The sequence below is a fragment of the Lynx canadensis genome, chromosome E1, assembly GCF_007474595.2.
Source record: "Lynx canadensis isolate LIC74 chromosome E1, mLynCan4.pri.v2, whole genome shotgun sequence".
In the NCBI taxonomy this organism is placed as follows: domain Eukaryota; kingdom Metazoa; phylum Chordata; class Mammalia; order Carnivora; family Felidae; genus Lynx; species Lynx canadensis.
In genome coordinates this window covers 1,013,473-1,033,036 of record NC_044316.2, presented here as the reverse complement: position 1 = coordinate 1,033,036, position 19,564 = coordinate 1,013,473, and positions in this window count along the sequence as shown.

The following is a 19,564-nucleotide window of genomic DNA, read 5'->3' as shown; positions in this document are numbered from 1 at the left end:
CACACAGGTGGTACCTGTGCACGTGAGCGTTCACTTGGGTGTGTACAGCCCATGGGTTTGGGCAAACGTGTGATGACAGGTGTCGTATGGAGTATTTTCACTGCCCAAAACCCTCTGTGCTCCCTTCGTACACATCTCCCCTCCCCTTCCCTCCCCTCCCTCTGCTCCCCTCCCCTCCCTCTGCTCCCCTCCCCTCCCCTCCTCTCATTCACACCTTCCCTCCCCTCCCTCCTCTCCCATTGTTCACACCTCCCCTCCCTCCTCTCCCCTCATTCACACCTCCCCTCCCCTCCCCTTCTTACCCTCCTTCCCCTCACCTCCCTTCCCTTCCCTCCCCCTCCTTCCCCTCCCCTCCCTTCCCTTCCCTCCCTCTTCCTTCCCCTCCCTCCCCTCCCTTCCCCTCCCTCCTCTCCCCTCCCTCCCTTCCCCTCATTCCCCCCCCCCCTCCCCTCCTCCCCCTCCTTCCCCTCCCCTTCCTCCCCTCCCTTTCCCTCCCTTTCCTCCCCTCCCTTTCCCTCCCCCTCCCTCCCCTCTCCTCCTCCCTCCCCTCCCTTCCCTCTCCTCCCCTCCCCTCCCCTCAGCCATGCTTTTTTGCACACATGCTTTTCATGTCCTTGGGGCAAACTCCCAAGTGTGAGGTCTGCTGGTTCAGGGCATGACCCTCTGGAGACACTCTCCTGTGGGCCCCATGCAGGATTCCTGCACATTCTAGCAAAGGGGGCTTGGCCAGCGGGCCCAGCCGAACACGGGCTTCAGTGACCACTCAGTGTCGACTGTCCTCCTTCCTTTCATCACAAGTTCCCCAAGTCCAGCTGAGACACGAAACACAGAATAAATTCACTCACAGACTAATCTGTCGTCAGATTCGGTTTTGCCGTTTCCAACAGGACGATTTTTCCGGACTGCGTCAGCTTATCTGGTTTTTAGACGGCTGCCCCAGCACACAAACACTGGCTTGTGTTCATGAATAATTGAAGAGGAAATCCGGCAGGCGTAGCAGTAATCAGCCTTCATCAGGTTCTCCAGCGATGGGTCGCTTTTCCCATGCCCTTCCCGGGCTCCGGAGAGGTCATCTGCGCTTGGACTGTGGTCTCAGGGGAAGGTGACACTGTGACGCGATCGGGGGCAGGACGGGACCACCCCCTGGTGGTTTATCTCGTGACCCGGCGCGAGAGCCCGGGAGAGCACAGGCCTGGCTCCGTGTGACCTCCACGCGGTCAGACGGAGGTCTCCCGGCCTCGCTGTTCGGAAGGGTCCCTGTCCGCAGCGGGGGAGGGGGATGCAGGGCCCCCGTGTGCACGCCTTCACACACACAGCACCGAAGGGCTGTGCCACCTCACGTAACGGGCCTGGGTGCGCGTCCTCGCCTACGCCGCGGGGACACCTCGTGATGCCGCACCTGGGGGATGGGATAAGGCAGGGGAAGTGGCCGGCTTCCAGCGGGGCGAGAACTTCCAGCCTCGCCAGCCTGACGTTGACTCTGGAGAACACGGCGATCACGCTGCCTGCCCGCCTGGTGTCCGGGTGAGGTGACCGTGCTGTGACAGAGCTCAGGTAATAGCCATAGAGGAGCCTGAGTCGGTGAGAACAGGATTCCGGTCCCGACCCGAAGCCCTGGGGGCCTCCTGGAGCCGTGCAGGCGGGGGGACCCGGCGGTCACTGGGCCATACCTGGGGCTACGGGCACTGCCCCTCGGCAGACCCCGGGATGGGAGGTACCAGCGGCAGGGCTCCCGGTCAGAGCAGGACCAGCGTCCGCTGAGCTCCCGACTCGCACCCGTGCCAGGCCAGAGGCTGTTGGACAGACGGACTCAGGGGGGAGCACCAGGGGGAGGAGCCGGGAGGCTCCGGGCAGGGACCCCAACCTCCACCGGGATCCTGCCATCGGACGATGCTGGGGGACATCTGGACGTCCAGGCACGTGCGGTGGGCAGGCCCTGCTCGGGTGGAATTCCGGAATCCTACCCGGATGGGGCGAATGTCATCACTGGTCTGGGGGCCACATGGGCTGGGTTTGGACGTCGGGCTCAGGCCTGTTTAGTAAGGACGCATTGAATGAACGCCTACCGCGAGCCAGACGTGGGGAAAGACGCAGGACAAGTAATTACCAAGGAAGCTAAATGCCACAGAACCGGCACTTCGGGAGCAGGGGTCAGAGAGGCTTCCACGTGTGTGTGCACCTGCACAGGTGTGCACGTGTGTGTCTGCACGAGGGTGCGTGTGTGTATGTGCATAAGTGAGTGCGCACGTGTGGGGAGAATTGGGGCATCGCAGGCTCCCTGACGCCCTGGAGACGCGGTGCCCACAGCCCACAGCGCAGGCCGGGCTGGGGGCGTCGGGCCCCACACGGGACACACAGAGCCGCTGTCTCGTTCCGCGCCTCACGTCCCCCGCCCCCAGCCGGCCTCTAAGTCGCAGCAAGGTGACGGACCTCAGGGCCCCGACGAAGGCAGCCCAAGCGTAGGGGCAGTGAGTGGTTGAGAGCTGGGGAGGGATGAGCTCGGGGCGTCTGCCCGGCCTCGCCCAGCACCACGGCCCCAGGTTTGACGACCCCCTGGCGGTCAGGGGGCTCCGGGCTGGCGGCAGGCCCTCTGCCGGGCCGGGTGCCCTGGCCCTGCTCCCAGGTGAGCCCCAGGCCGCCTGCGTCCAAGCTGTGGCACCTCGTCACAGACGGGGAGCCCCGGTCCCCTTCTGTCCCTCCCCCACTCCCTGCCCCGGTCACCCCCCCCCGGCTCCAGGAACACGGAGGAGTCCTTGAACGTCCGGATTCCCTGTGGGCTCGTGGCAGGAGGGACAGACACGTGGAAGTGAGCCCGTGTGACATGGCAGGGATTAACAAGAGAGACTCAGGGGTTAAGTGGTGACCTTCAGAAAGGTCAGAAAAAGGCTTCAGAGATGAGGTAACGCTTAGGCTGGGTTTGGAAGGAAGAGTAGGAGTTTCCCAAGAGAAAGGGGGGGGGAGTTTTCAGATGTGTGTTCCAGAAGGATCTGGGCACAGCCTGTGTAAGGATGGAGGGAGCCCGTGTGACGGTCCCGGCTGGAGACGCAGGTGTCTGGGAGGAGGGCGGAGAAGGGGCAGGTGGGAGACAGAAGTGGCCGTGGCCCGGGGAGGTGAGGCCTCCTGGAGTCCGGCAGAGGGGGGGTCAAAGGCCACGCTGGAGTGGTTGCAGGAACTGGGGCTTCAAGCGGAGCCGGGAGCGGCTGGCGGGGGCGCGGAGGCATCTGGAAGAATCCTGGCTGGCGGGAGGGCACTTTGCAAGTGATCTTACGAGATCAAGTGTGTCCTTTATTAAGACGGACGGTGACGTTCTGCCCGCTCGCTGTGATTTTGTTTATCTGAGGCCCCTTCCTTCCCCACGTAGGACATAACACAGAACTGCAATTATTTCTAAAATCCTAAATTGGCTTCTTTTCTCTAGAAAATGGCCCTCGGTTCAGTTAATTCCTATCCTGGAGGAGCAGTGAGGTATCTGATCGGAAGAGGAGTCGAGGGCACGCCGGCGGGTCCCCTCGATTCTGTGACTGTAATCCAATTACACCAGCGGTGACGGGAAGCCGTGTGGGCGGGGCTCGGGGCCCGGGGCTGCAGACCCCACATGGGGGCCCCGCTCCGCACCCCGGGGCTCACAGTCTAACGGGGACGCAAGTCAATCAGTGACTCGTGGTGGCTGTGGGACTAACAGACGGACTGAGGCGCGCAGGTCAGGGACAGGCCGTCAGGTCGGGGAACGCGGTCAGGGGTGTGGGGCCCGGACGGGGAAGAACTCTCGGGAGACGGCGGCAGGTTAAGCTGGATGACAGTGATCACCTACCTCTTGCCCTTTAATCCTTACGAGAAGCCCCGCACGTCGGTGGCCCCAGCCCGGGCGTGAGGACGAAGAAGCTAGAGCTCAGAGAGGGGTTTGCTGAGCACCAAGCACGCGGCCTGCATTCTGTGTGCACACGGTACCCCGTTTAATTTAATTCCTACGGGTACCTTGCAAGACAGACATTTTTATGCCCACTTTGCGGATGAGGAAACTGAGGCTCAGAGGGGTGAGTCAGCAGCAGAGCCAGGGCCCTGACCCAGATCAGAGCCGTGGCGGCTCCCTGGGACAGCACCCGGTGTGGCCAGAGGGGAGAACCCGGGGGGGAGGGGAGGGGCACGGAGGCCGGCCTGACTGTCGTCCTCTCTGATCCACGCTGGTATGGCCACTGGACAGTTTGAAGGCGACAGTAACATGACGTTGAAAAAGGGTCACCCTGGGGGCACCTGGGTGGCTCGGTCCGTTGGGCGTCTGACTTCGGCCCAGGTCACGATCTCGCGGTTCGTGGGTTCGAGCCCCGCGTCGGGCTCTGTGCTGATGGCTCGGAGCCTGGAGCTGCTTCAGATTCTGTGTCTCCCCCTCTCTCTGCCCCTCCCCTGCTCACGCTCTGTCTCTCTCTCCGTCTCAAAAATAAATAAGCATTTTTTAAAAGAAAGGTCCCTCTGGCCACTGTGGCAAACCGACACCGTGGACAAGGACACGTCCCCACCGACGGCGACAATCCGAGGGCAAGATGAGCGTGGCCTGGCTGGGGGCCGGCAGGCGGCGGGCGGTCAGGACATCACGTGAGGGTCAGCGGAGTTTGCTGGGACAGACACAACAGGAACAGACCTCCAGGAGTCCAGGAGCCCACGGGGTTTGTCTGAGCGCCAGGGAAGGCGGAGCAGCCGCGAACGGAGATCCGCCGGCAAAGCAGGAGCTGGGCTTGGGGCGCAGCGAACGTGCGCGGCCCGTCTGTCCCTCTGGCTGCCACACGGTCTGCTACCCGGGCCAGAGCGGTTTTATGCTGCGCGCCACGGCCCCGCACGCTGTGCCCTGTGCGTAAGATGCCCTTCCGGCCCATCGTCCACCCCGCACCCCACCGAGTCCTCAGCACCCGCCCGACTGCCGGTTAGGCGCACCGTCTCTGTGCGCACTTTGTCCACCCGGAAGGGCGCGTGACCAGCTTTGTAAATAAGTGCCTGCGTCTCCCCTGGGGCCCGGCGCCCCCGAGGGAGCCTCGTTTGTGTCCAGATGCGCGGCCTGGTGTAGAGGCTCCGAATAAGGCCTGGGGCACCTAAGCTACTTGCTCAAGCACTCCGAGCCTGGATTTCCCCGTGTGGAATGGGGTGATGGCGGTGCCTCTGTCCGGGTGTCGTCGGAGGGGTGAGGGAACCGGTTCCTGTAAGTGCCTGGCACTGGGCCGCGCGTACCGCCGTCCCTCGGCAAGTGCTAACTTCACAGCAGGACGCGGGTTCTTCCAGCAGGGGGTCCAGGGGCCGCTTGGGGGTGACGGGGTCGGGGCCGCGGCCAGGGAGGAGCTGACTGACCCTGCAGGTGGCATGTTGAGGTCAGAGCAGGACGCGGCGACATGGGTCCCACGTGGCCCAGAAGGGGGTCCCACACGGTGCAGCCCGGGCTGGCTCCCCCGTGTCCAACGTCTGCACCCGCTCGGTGTGAGATATCCCCCGGGCTCGGGAGGCCTCACCTTTCTGCACAATTTACAGTATCGACCTGCTAATCTTAGACACGGTGTCAGCGGGTGATGCAGGGAAGGCGGCCTTCCGGGGGCGTCCCAGAGAGCATGCCCAGTGGCCTCACACACAGAGCCAGGACCCATGGATGCTGACCACGGCGACCTGGTCGAGGGAAGGTGTCCCTGCCCAGGCGCTGGCCGGCAGGACCAGGCTCTCCCCTGGCCGGACACGGCCGCCCAGGCTCCTGACCCCTCCCCTGCCCTCACCTTTGTGAGCCGCCCTCCAGGCCTCTGCTGACTTCCTCCAGGCGGAGCCCCTGGGAGGGAGCCACCCGCCAGGCCCCTTCAGGCCTCGTCTGTCACAGGGTCCCAGCGACCCGCTGGGCAGGACGTGTGTTAGGACGACCGCACCCGGGGCAGAGCAGGGAGCCTCTCGGGGCCCCACACGGACGCCTGAGATGGACACACCCTTGCTCCGGGACCGTGCCTGTCGGTCCCCAGACCGGGTCCCCGTCCTGGCTGACCCTGGGGCCAGGCAGCCCCCACAGCCGTGCGTCCAGCTCTGAGACCGCATCCCCCCGGCCCGCACCCCCAGGGCGGCCGCGAGGAACCCGGCAGTAACCGCACTGAGGGCCTCTGTCTGGGCACTTCGCTGGGTGCCACAGCCCCGCCTCGCACCCCGCTGCTCTCGGCATCCCTCCCCCTGCCCCCCGCCCCCCCACCCAGTGCTGCCAGAACCAGCTGGAACCAGGGAGAAACACCTCCTTCCTCTCCCCACCCAGCCAAGCGCTTTGGGAAGCGGATGTCCTTGGTGCAGGCTCTAAACGGAGGGGTGAAGGCACCCGTCTTCCGGGCCGTTTTCTGGGGCAGGGTCATCTCACGGACTGACCCCCAGGGCTCTATTCCTCCCTCGACCCTGACAAGGTGGAGTCAGCTCAGACCGCGTGGCTCCAGCGTGTGCTTCCGTCCTCACCGGCCACGGGAGGAGGAGGCTTTTCCTCGGAGCCCTGCCTGGAGGAGGAGGCCGTCCCGCGGAGCCCTGGGGGCCAGGACAGGCTACAGGGCAGGGCCAGAGCTCAGGTCCTCCCTGTCAAGGTCGGGGTGGGCCTCTCCATGGGGAGGGGAGGTTTCTGAGGTGGGGAGCTGAGCCGCTGGAGGTGCCTTTGGGTTAAATCCAAAAGCAGCCCCGTCATGGTCTCCCTCATTCTCTTTTATTCGAGCTTTGCAAGAGACGCAGCGAGAAATCGGTTCGTTCATTCATTCATTTGTTCGTTCCCCGGAGAGCATGTGTGCGTGATTTAATACCCTTGGCCCCCTGTGCAGGGTGGGGGGACGATCCCGGCGCCTGGGATGCAGCAGCTGACCCAGACCGCCCTGCCCCCACCGTGCTCACCAGGGGCAGACAGGGGCGGCTCAGGGACGGAGCCCTAGGCCCTGCTGTCCCCACTAGGTTACTGGACCTGGGAAGGGTTTCCAGGGGAAAAGAGTCAGCTCCAAGATAGAATAAGGCCACAGTCCAAAACTCAGTGAACTTTGGGCACCCGAAAGCGGAGGGAAAAGGGAACTTTCCGATTAAGTCGCAACCACCCTGCTCGGAAGGCAGTTGCCATGGTTACCCCAGAGTCTCCGGGGGTTTGTCGCTTGGGCAGCGGCTGGTAGGTGCTGACCCGGGGCGAGCCCGCTGACAGGGACGGCGCGGGGTGCGCTGAGCCCCGGGGCCGCGAGCAGCAAAACCGAGGCTCCCCGTGTGGCGGTCACAGCCCGGGGCATGGGGCCCACACGCCTTATTCCATCGAGCCTCACGGTGTCCTCGGGAAGGAGGTGTTATTCCCATATTACAGATGCGGCAGCTGAGGCCCCAGAGGCTCAGGCACTTGCCAGACGTCACAGCAGATGGCAGGGCCGATTCCAGGCCCCGGGACGGGCACAGCCTGCACTCTTCAACGACAGAGTCCTGGGACTTGGACCTGGTAAGATGCCCTGGTGGCCTCTTACTGGAGCCTTCTCCTAGAGGGATGCCGGGTGTTATTCCCCAGCCGCTTGGGAGAGGTGTGCCCCCTGGACGACAGCAGAGAGGGTGTGAGGCCAGGCGGCTGCTGGTTCTCCCGTCTGACCGACTGGCTCTGGGCGGGCCAGGACAGACGGACAGACGTTCTGTCTCGCTGTGTTCACCTGCTCCATCCATCCCAGCGTGCCGGGCCGGGGCCCCGTCATCTCTGGTCTGTCCCCCGCACCCGGGGCTCCTGGCATATTTGTAGTCACTCATCTATTGAAGCATCACGCACCACGTCCCTGCTGGGCGCCGGGCCCCGAGCTGGCCCCAGAAACACGAGACAAAATGCCGGTCCCTGCCCTCCGGGCGCCCACAGTCTGCAGGGGGCGCACAGGGAGCCCCAGAGTTTTGCAAAACAAGGAGTTTTGCAAAGCCACAGCGAGCGAGGGCCAGCTTTACCTGGGGGGCGAGAGGGTTTACAAGAGGGTGGCTCTGGTCTGGGAAAGGAGGTGTGCACCCATCAGCCGGAGCTGTTCCGGACTGAGAAACCCACAAACCCACTTGCGGTCGGACTGTGACCGCTACACGGTTCATGTGGAACGCTCGCGGTCCTTTGGGGGGTCGGGCGTGTGGGTGGTCTTGGGGACCGCTGGCCAGGACCGGTAATAGGACAGCAGGGAGAGACGGCATTCCAGGTACGGGAGCCGCAGAGGCAAAGTCACGGAAGCAGGTGTGCGGTGGGGGGGAGAGGGGTGGTGGGCAGCGGGCAGGCAATGGGGGGGTGGGGGGGGAGGCCGTGGCAGTGGCCAAGGAGGAAGGGACCCAGGTGACCCATACAGACTCCCTGCCACCAGGCCACCGCCCCAGGGCCCCCGAAGGCTGGTCCAGCCGTCTTGTCTCTTCCTCCCCCACCCCGGGCAATACCGGTGATGGTCTGAGGGGTCTGGCCCAGTGGTTCCCTACCCGGGCGGCTTTGTCCCCACCAAGGACACCCAGCAATCTGGGGGGGGGCACTACTGGCATTGAGTGTGTAGAGGCCAGAGATACTGCCAGACCCCCACCCCCCACAGTATGTGGACAGCGGCCACGGCGAAGGGTTCCCAGGCCCCACGTGCAGGTGGTGCCGACCCGGGAAACCCTTCCTGGATTCGCGCAGTCCCCAAGAACTTCTTGCAGGGACGGAAGCTTTCGGTGACTGCGCATCGTCTAACGTGGCCGCTGAACCCTTGAAACGTGGCTCGTTGGGCTCAGGACCAGTTTCGATGTGATCTTAATTTGTGCGGGTAAACAGCGTGTGCGGCTCACGGCCCGAGTAGATCCACATGCCAAGCGGGATGCGTGGTTCTTGTTCTGTTCCCCGGGAGGGGGCGTCCCCTGAGTCTCCCTCTCGTGCGGCAGGGTCTCCCCGAGAACATCCTCTGGGAAGTGCAGCTTGGAAAGAGGGGCTTGGGGTCACCCGCTCACTCTCAGCCAGAAAATCCCGCAGCCCACGCTCTGAGGTTGAGCCTGGACCGGTGGCTGCACCTGCCGGAGGGGGTCGGGCTGGGGGCGGGGTCTGATTGGGGGCGGGGTCAGGGCTGGGGGCGGGGTCAGGACTGGGGCGGGGTCAGCTCTAGCAAACCACTCACGTAATAGCCCCAAAGCCGCCCTTTCCCCCTGGAGTCTGGCAGCAATAAACCCAAACCCGATACGCTTGTCTTTATCTTTGCTTTTTATTTTAGTTTACAACTTGTTCAAAATCTGGGAGGGGTGCCATTTATTAAGAGTTTCCCCCGGGGCGGGGCATCTGGGTGGCTCAGTCGGTTAAGCGGCCGACTTCGGCTCAGGTCACGATCTCGCGGTCCGTGGGTTCGAGCCCCGCGTCGGGCTCTGTGCTGACGGCTCGGAGCCCGGAGCCTGCTTCGGATTCTGTGTCTCCCTCTCTCTCTGCCCCTCCCCTACTCACGCTGTCTGTGTATCTCTCAAAATAAATAAATGAATAATCTTAAAAAAAAAAGCTTCCACAAAGATCCTCATTATTTGTTCCATTAGGAGGTGATAATAATAATAATAATAATAATAAAGACTGGAACTCAAGAAGCCAAACACATACACGGAAGGTTTGGGACAGCCAGAGACTGTGGCTGTGACCTTGGGCAGGGCGCTTTGACCTTGCTGGTTTCTGGAAGCTCTCCTTAGGCTGGATGGTTGTCTTTCCTCTCTTCCGTGCCGGCGGAAAGATCGCGCCTCAGGCCAGGAGCTGTGCCCGCTGTGTGCCGGCTTCTGATGCACAGCAAAACTCGGGATCTGGGAGCGCCCTCGGGAAAGCTAGGAGCTGCTCCCCACCTGGCTTTGGCCCAAGCTGAGCAAATAGGGAGTAAAGGTGGGGCCCACAGATCTGGACTTGAGCAGGTAGCTGGCCCGAGGACCCGCCCTGGGGATGCCGGTGCCCCCGCCGGGGCGGCTCGCGGCTGGCTGCCAAGGGGGTGGAGGGACGCGGGCTCACGAGGAGGAGGGGGGTTTCAGAAGCCGGGCCGGGGGAGGAGGCGTTCTTCGGGGTGGGGGCCCGGGAGCCGGACGCACGGGAGCCCGCATCCCAGGCCGCGCGCCGGGTCCGCTCAGTGGACGCCCTTCCCCGGCCCTCGCACCCTCGCCTGGGGGGATGGCTAGGGTCGAGGTCCGGAGACACCTTCGGTACCGAGAGACCCCGGCCACCGTGGCGCCCTCGGCTCAGGGGGTCACGGCCGCCCGTCAGGTTCTGTTACTCTGTCCGGTCTTTGGACCCAAGGAAATAACCGAGCAGCGTCTCTGCGCCTCCGGCATCTCCAACCGCGGCCACGAGCTGAGGCCCTGCCGGGAACGCCGTGTTTCCCGCGCTCCATGCGCTCCCTGCCCTCCGGCCCCAGCGAATTTAATTCTGCTCCTTTAATCATTTCTGGGAGTGTAGATTCTGTTGGGCGAGCGGGTTGCCTCCTGCAGAAATCAACCCGAATCCCGGAGCCGCACGCCGCACGTTCCAGAAGACGGAGCCCTGGCTCGCTTGCGAACGAGCGGGGGACGGAGGCCGCGGTCGCTCTGGAGGTGTGTGTGGGGGGGGAGCCGGACGGACCCGCCCGAGCGTGCAGGGCTGGGGCTGGGCGGGCTCCCCGGGACCCCTCACACGAACTTCCTGCCTGACATTGCACGGTGGTCCCGGCACGAGCCCCTCCCCCATCACCCACGCCTTCCTTCGTTCAACAAAACGCGTGTTCCGGGCACTGGACTGGGTCGCGGAGAAGGCGCAGGCGAGGAGCGCGTGGTCCTTCGCGGCCCTCCGGGGAAATGCAGGCGTGTGTGGAAGACAGGTGTGGCGGGCGCGAGGCATCCTGGAGCGTAAGGTGGTCCTTCAGTCTGGGCTCCGCTGAGAGCACCTGACCCTGGGGGCGGCGCTCAGGCCTCCCTCCCTCTGCAGGACCTTGAGACCGGATCGGGGACCTCCTCCCGGTGGGTAGAACCCGCAGGAGAAGCCAGAGGGCTGTGAGCTAACGCGTTTTCCCTTGTGGCCGCGTTGAGGAAGACGCCGGTGTGGGGGGACTCTCGTTCACACACGACCGAGAGCTGCGAGGCGACAGCGTTAAAGCAGGTGCAGGCCTGCAGCCCGGACGCCCGCATCTCCACTCCCTGCCTGGGGCTCGACAGGGAGCGCGGTGGGTGTCGCGGTCCCACTGAGGGCAGGCTGGGGGCCTTTTGTGCAAGCCCGGAGGGTTTGGATTTCACCCCGGAGGAGCCGGGGGGCCGGCGAAGGATTTTGAGGGACTGGCGATTCCTCCTGAGTGTGTGCTCACACAGAGCCGACGGCCGTGGGCGCCACGAGGGCGAGGGGACCGTTGCTACTCGTGATTCTGACGGCGTGGTCCTCGAACACGAGCCGCTTGGGAAACTCTTGACTTGGTTGAGGGCCCGGCCAAGGAAGTTCAGAGGCTGAGGTGGGGGAGAGCACCCACTTAGGGGATGCTGAATCCATTAACACGGTATTTTTGAACAATTGTCAGCTGGAGGAAAATATTTAAATAGAAGTCATTAGTGAGCATATTTCTGAAGCCGACAGTGTCTAATAAGCCAAAATTGCCTTCCCTAAAAACGAAACCTATTGAAGATTTTCAGCCCCCTTTCTGAAGTGCTCAATAAGGGAGGGGAAAAAAAAAATCCATCGCTCTCCCTGGATTGAAATTGCTGAAAGGTAGGAGTTGATTTCTGGTTAGGCATTGTCCGACCACGGTGATACAAATCAGCCCTTAGGATAATTTATATCTCGGAGAGGAGTTCGGAAATGGGTCTGCTCGGAGCTAAAAGCATCGTAAATAAGCTGGGTTGGGCGGCTGTGCGGCCGCACCAGCTGCGGTGGGATTGATAGACCGGCCTCCCGGCCTCCCCGCCCCCCTGCCCCCCCCAAGCTCAGGGCTCAGCCCGCCCCGCCTGGGCCACGTGCTGCCACCCCAGCCGGGCCACGCCCTCCTGGCCTGGTCTCCTCCTGGGAGACGGGCCTCGTCCGGGGGCAGGGACCCATCCACCCTGGGGCAGGGACAGACTCAGGACCTCCGGACGGCCGGGCGGGCGCTCCCACTGGTGTCTCACTGGGACGCGGAGGGACAGGCCAGCAGAAGAGGACCCCACGTCACCGGTGAGAATGAACTACCAGTGTTACGATCACAACACACACACACACACACACACACGCCATACATCTGTGTGACTGCGCGTGCAGCCACACACGTGTGCACCTCTGTGTATCGAGTCACGTGGCCGCGTGGGCGCACGAATGCACGCTCGTGGGAGCACGCCTGCGTGTGTGTGTGTGTGTGTGTGCCTGCGTTGGGATTGGGGGCACCCAACCCAGCCTGGGGGAGTCAAAGAATTTAACCCAGGGGCTGACGGTCGCGTCTTGGGCGGGGCTGACAAAAGGTGGGTAGCAGGTCTGGCTGGATCAGGCCTGGTCTGGTTCATGGGTCCCCACCTTGCAGGACCTTGAAGGACCCCTAGTGGGAGTGACTTGGTCAGATCTGCAGTTTAGAAAATATAAACACCCGCGCCTGAGGGGAGATTAGTTTTCTCCCAACTTTTCCCTCAGAGAAGATTCCTTCCGAAGTCTGTAACAGACAGGACGCTGCCTCGGTTGTTGGGACAAGCAGGGCCGTCTAGGGAAAGATGTGGTTGCCCGAAACCCCTCAGTCTGGCCACAAAAAATGGAAGGAGATGAGGAAATTGAATACAGATGGAGTAACCGATGATTCCTGGGAGTCTGGCCCCGGAACTGTCGGTGTCACCGTAGGTGAAACTCTGGGAGGTTATCTCTGCAGAGCGTGCTGGAGAGGTGGGTTCTGAGGAGATGGTCCCCGTGACGGGATGAGGGGCCAGGCCTGCCGTCAGGGAGGGCAGTCCCGGGGCGTCGGGGCGGCCACGGCTGGACGCGGGCTCCAGGGTAGGGTCCGGGAGACGGCGGGGCCCGACCTCGGGGCGGGAGGCAGGGCCAGCGGGCCCAGAGCCTGCAGGGGCGCGGGTGGCTCCGAGGTGCCGTGTTCACTTGGAGACGGCCCCGTCTGCCTGCAAATCCAGGTGACAGAGACTTAGTGGCTCCTGGCACTTGCTGTCACTTTCCATTTCCCGGCTCCCTGGAGCTGGGTGGGAGCTGGGTGGAGGCGCGTCGAGAGCCTGACGGCCACCTGAGCCCTGTCATCGCTCCCTCGGCGCGGCAGGCGGGAGGCGGGGGGGAGGGGGGACCGGGGGGGGGCGGGGAACCAGCCGGGTCGGCCTCACCTGGGGACTCCAAGGAGGCTTGGTGGCTACAGAAATGTCTGGAACTCAGCCTGAGACTCTGTGGGTCCAACTCATACACACAGAACCAAGAAGAGAGGGTCCCACACGCCCGCCGCGGTGGCCATGACAACAGGCAGCCTGGGTCAGGACCCCCGCCCCCGCCTTCCCCACAGGTCCACCCTGCCAACGGGTACCTCTCAGCACCCTCCTCCCCCCCTCCCCAGTCTCCAGGTTCACACCCGCCCTGGCCCGGCCGCCCACCCACCTGCGTGGCCCTCATCCGGGAACCGCCCTCGGGCTCTCCTCTGTCCTCGCTGCTCTGTCACCTGGTGCAGGAGGGGCAGCAGGCCCGTCGAGCTACACACACACCCCATCCCACGGGCGCACCCCTGCCCGCATCCCATCCACGGAGGATGGCGGACGCCTCCAGGTTCCGGGGAAGCCGCGTTCTCGAACCTCGGCCCTGCCTGTGGGTCTGAGTCTGGCGTCCAGGGCGGACGCGAACGGAAAAGGGCCCGAAGGAAGATATAACTGCAAAGTGTCGGAGCGCGTGGGGAGGACAAGAAATGACAAAGTCACGGGGGAGGCGGGCGGCTCCGGGCTGAGGACCCCAGGGGCCTCGTCTCCTCCTTCTCTCCACTTCTCAGATGGGAAAACTGAGGCTCCGCGAGGCGAGGGGCTCTGCCTCGGACGCACAGCACTCGGGGAGCGGGGCAGGCAGGGCACGGTCTCGCTCCCCTTCACAGCAGGTCCCTCCCTCGGGTCCCCTTGGGGTCACACGCGGAAGGAAACAGAAGGAACTAGGACACGGCGGATGCTCTGTCCAGGTAACTTGGCCCTGTGCTCCTGCACATGTCCCGCCTGGAACAGCTTTCTCCCGACGGCGGGCTGGCTCTCTCCTCGGCCCGTCCTCCGAGGTCCCTCCACACGGCCCAGGGCCTCTCAGACACAAGCAGCCATCCCCCCCCCGCCCCGTCCCTCCCGGGTCCCTGGGGCTCCGGCGGTGACATCGGCCGCGTCCTCTGTGAGTTAGCATTGTCCTCCCACAGCGTTCCTTCATCTCCGACATGGAGGGCGAGCACGTGCATGTGGCCACGAGGCGGCCGCACGGGGAAGGGGCCAGAAGCCCCTCTGGGCGGGAAGTGACAATGGCCGCGTGCCCGCAGGCGGGCAGGTGAGTGGACACAGGGACGGGGCCCCGTGGGGGTGGGGGATGGGCCCCTCGCAGCCACGGAAGCCAGCCGTCCACGGGTGGCCCTGCGATCCGGGCTCAGCCGCTGCAACAGCCCGTGTCGTGGGGGTTCGAGGAGGAGGGTGTAGAGCAACGTCCCCGGCAAACCCGGAGGCGGAGAGCGGGACGGGTGGTTGCGGGTTCACACACACACCCCTGTGCCTCCTACCTGGCCCCCGGGTCCCCCACCCCAGCCGCTGCCGGAGCACAGGCCGCGGGGACGCCGGCGGGCGGCGGCGGGCGGGGAGCGTGCCCTTGACACCCCCACGCACGTGGCGGCCGGCGCTCGTGAGGACCTCGCTGACCCCGCGCGGACCCTCGGGGGAAAGAAACCACGTGAAGGCCCATACGCCAACAGCAGTTTCTTCTGCACGAATAGACCTTATTTTCCGACACGTGTCAGCGGGAAGGGGGCCCCCGGGGGTACAGCCGGGGCCGCCCCAGAGGCCGGCTTCCCCTGCGCTCTGCCCCCTTAGAGGGCCGGCCGGCCCCCGCCGCCTCGCCATGGCCCCTTCCCTGTGCCGCGGAGACTCCCGAGGGCCGGGCGGAACCCAACAACCCCTTTCGTGGACAGACTTCCCCTCTTTGGAGGCTCGCTGAGGCCACTGTGGCCCCTCGTCTTGGGAGAGGCGGGCAAACAGGCCATCCCGCGGGGGTCTGCGTGCGCGGAGCGGGCCCAAGCAGTTCACGGCGCTGCAAAACCCGCGCATCCACCCCTTCCGAGTGCTTCCAGAGGGTCCCTCCCGGTCTCCTCCCTCCATCCCCGAGGCAGGCTGCCTCCCGCCACGACGCCGGGAGCGGGACGCGGCCTCGAGGGCCACTCCGGGCGGTGGGGCCGGGCGCCGTGCCTCGCCATCCGACCGCGACCCCGCGGCAGGGGGCTGCGGCACGGGGGGGGGGGGGGCCGTGCGTACCCCACCCCCGGGGTCTCCCAGGCGGCGGGCAGGACCCCACGGACGACGGCCAGGCTGGACCTAAACGGGGATCAGTCTGTGACCTGAGCAGGAGGGAGCACTACCTGAATTCCTGAGAAGAACCACGGCGACCCCCGGGGACCCGGTCAGATTCATTAAAAAGATGTCACGCTAGACTTACCGCATTTTTAAAAATCAATCAATTATTTATTTAATAAATATTTAGCGAGGGTGCCGATGTGCCCAGAATTCAGCTAGACCCTGAGAGCAGAGTTCTGAACGAGACCGAGAGCTCCCCGGCTCCGTGGTGGCGGGAATTCTGGCTGCGGGGCCCCGGGGGTCGGGAAGGAGGCGACAGACAAGAACACGGGCGCCCCAGGTCACAGGGGCCACCCGGGAACCGGACGGCCAGGCGGGGGCTCCCCGGGGAGGTGCTCGCAGCAGCCTCGTAGGTCGAGAAAGCACCCGCACGTGGCGTGTCCGGATCGCAGAAGCTCGGGAGGAAGCCCTCCATACGCCATTTGCTCAAATGCGCTGCGGGCTCATCCTGCGGCAGACGGCGTGCGGCTCGGGCCGCGAGCATTCCGCCGGTCCTCCCAAGAGCCCGGCAACGGGTGCGTTTTGGAGATGGAGACAGAGAGGCTCAGAGAGCTGGCGACTTTCTCAAGGTGGTGGTGGGGGGGGAGCCAGGACCCGCCCCCGCCTGGGCTCGTCACCCTGAGGCCGGCGACGACCAGGGCGCCTCCGTCAACGGGGGGCAGAGACGCGGGGCTGACGGCTCCCAGGTGACCGAATGCGTGTTTCCCGAGGTTGAGGTCCAGGCGCCGTGGCGGTGGCTCCGGCTGGGCCTGCAGCCCCGCCCTGCCCGCTGGGGTCATCGATCTGAGTGAGGGCCCGGCCGGCCAGTCCGGGTCCAGCCTCCTCTGCTGCCACCGGCGGCCTCCCAGCAGGCACGGCAGGTTCCCTGCGCCTCCCCCAACACGCCGCGTGTTTCGTGCCTCCTACCTTCACACGGGGGGCCCCCTGCCCGGACCGGCCCCTGCTCCCTGTACCCCAGAGAGTGTTCTCTTCTCCCTTAGGAGGCAGCTGAGATGCCACCTCCTCCATGGAGCCTTCCCTGAATTCCTCCTGACTTGGTGACATGCAGCCATCACCCCGCTTGCCCTTTGCTACTGCCGGAGGACAGCGCCGACCAAGTGGCGATGTGGTGAGGCTGCGAGCACCCAAACGATACAGCAGACCTCCTCCTCGGTGGCACATTCTTGCTTCGGGTGTGTTTCCTGGTCCAGGTCTTCACTGGACACTCGGTGAAGGTTCTTCTCAGAGTCTCCGGCGTTCGACACAAAATCTAACACAATGGGTGCCCTGCTCAGTGAGTAAGTGAGAAGATGTGTGGATGCATGGATGGATGGGTGGATGGAAGGAAGGAAGGCTGGCTGGTTGCATGGCTGGATGAGTGGATGGAACGATGGATGGATGGTGGAGGGATGGATGGATGGATGATGGAAGGAAGGAAGGAAGGAAGGAAGGAAGGAAGGCTGGCTGGTTGGATGGCTGGATGAGTAGGTGGAACGATGGATGGATGGTGGAGGGATGGATGGATGATGGAAGGAAAGGAAGGAAGGAAGGAAGGAAGGAAGGTTGGATGGCTGGATGAGTGGGTGGAATGATGGATGGATGGATGATGGATGGAAGGAAGGAAGGAAGGAAGGAAGGAAGGCTGGTTGGATGGCTGGATGAGTAGGTGGAACGATGGATGGATGGTGGAGGGATGGATGGATGATGGAAGGAAGGAAGGAAGGAAGGAAGGAAGGAAGGAAGGCTGGTTGGATGGCTGGATGAGTGGGTGGAATGATGGATGGATGGATGATGGATGGAAGGAAGGAAGGAAGGAAGGCTGGTTGGATGGCTGGATGAGTAGGTGGAACGATGGATGGATGGTGGAGGGATGGATGGATGATGGAAGGAAGGAAGGAAGGAAGAAAGGAAGGAAGGAAGGAAGGAAGGTTGGATGGCTGGATGAGTGGGTGGAATGATGGATGGATGGATGATGGATGGAAGGAAGGAAGGAAGGAAGGAAGGAAGGAAGGAAGGAAGGCTGGTTGGATGGCTGGATGAGTAGGTGGAACGATGGATGGATGGTGGAGGGATGGATGGATGATGGAAGGAAGGAAGGAAGGAAGGAAGGAAGGAAGGAAGGAAGGAAGGTTGGATGGCTGGATGAGTGGGTGGAATGATGGATGGATGGAGGAAGGAAGGAAGGAAGGAAGGAAGGAAGGAAGGAAGGAAGGAAGGAAGGCTGGTTGGATGGCTGGATGAGTAGGTGGAACGATGGATGGATGGTGGAGGGATGGATGGATGATGGAAGGAAGGAAGGAAGGAAGGAAGGAAGGAAGGAAGGAAGGAAGGTTGGATGGCTGGATGAGTGGGTGGAATGATGGATGGATGGATGATGGATGGAAGGAAGGAAGGAAGGAAGGCTGGTTGGATGGCTGCACGAGTAGATGGAACAACGGATGGGTAGATAACCCAGCAGATGACAGGAAGCTAGGAGGCAATGTGGATACTTGGGGTCCAATCACTGGGATCCACAAAGAGAGAAGCAGATAGAATCAAGAGCCAAACACGGTGGGACTGAGATGCGAGCCGACGGTCTGGTCCCCGGTCCCGGACCTGCAGGGGACTGGGAGGTGGTGCTTCACTGAACGGTACCTGGACACGTCAGCACCGCTGTGGGCCCATCAGAGAAGCCCCCCCCCCGTGGTATTAGGGTACCTTCCGAGACACGGGCTGAGATGACGTGCAGATAGGTGTCGAACAGTCCCGGCGATGCAGACGTGACAGTTGCGAGGCAGAGCTGGACGGGGGGTTGGGAGCGGCTCCCCCACCAAGCCTAGTCCAAGTGGCCCCCTCATGTCCTCTGATCTGTCACCACTGCCACAGAGAAGGACCTCATCCCGGCCCTGAAACGCTCCCGGCCATCCGCACCCCTTACAGGTGACCCAAGCCGCGTAGCCCACGCCTTCTCAACCACTTCCTGGATCCCACCACCTTCCTCCCTTCTCCGCATCCCTCCAGAGTCAGCAGGTGCTCCTGTCTCCCACACACAGGCGGTGCGCGTCCCTGGAGGGCTTTGCACAGCAGGAGCGGCGTGGCATCGGGCACGGAAATGGCACAGACGCCCAGCAGGCTTTTTCCTTCTCTTTCCTGAGGCAGCTCTCCTCCCGGCCGCAGCCACGTCACTTCTCCGCTAAGCTCCCCTGGGCTCCGCTCGCTGTGGGCCTCGGACACTCGTCCCCCTTTGGGCCCCGGGCGCTTCCTCTGTAAAGTGGCCGCGGGAAGGCAGCCCCTGACTCACTGTGAGATTCCAGGGACGTAACGGGCAGGAGGGAGCCTGGGGCGGCGTCACCAGCAGGACACGGGCGCAGTCACACGCACACGGTAAGGGAGACGCGCGGGGCTGTTCTGCAAAGCCAGGAATGCCGGGGCGGCACAGGATGCGTCTGTCACCCCTGCCACCCTCGCCCGGTGTCCCCAGGGCTCCAGAGGGGGCCGACTCTCTCCTGACTCCGGGGCTTGGCCTGCTAGCTGGGTGACCTTGAGCAAGCCCCCTTCCCTTCTGGTTGCCACCTGGCTGACCGCCATGAAGCGGGGCTCCCACTGGTCCGCGGCCGGGCCAATCCTTATCCCCCTGCACCTGTTGAAAACAGGCTCCTGGGAGCCTCGCCAAGCAGCTCTGCCCCTAGCGGTCATCAGAGGCACGACGCTCCCTCTCAGGAAGCCGGGTTAGAGCCGCACCACCAGAGCCCTACCAGCTGCACCGCCTGTGCGGGTCCTCAGCCTCCTGGAGCATCTGGGCGGCCGGCCCCGGGTGAGGACGGGACCCGCCGATGCGCCCACAGGGGTGGCCCCGTGGCTGGGGGACTGTGGGGAGCAGGGGCAGGGGGACGCTTGGAGGGGAAACGCTCGGGGTTGGACCAGCCCCGTTTCACGAGGGGGATTGTGGATAGCAGTGTGGAGGCACACCTGTCCGCCTCCGAGCGTGCGTGCGTGCGCGTGTGCCTGTGGGTGGCCCGGTGTGACCACACAGGAGTGCGCCCGTCAGCTGACCCCGGGTGCGTGGCCCTGCTTCCGTGGGGCACCCTGTCAGGGCGTGGGTCGGTCCCGGGGGTCG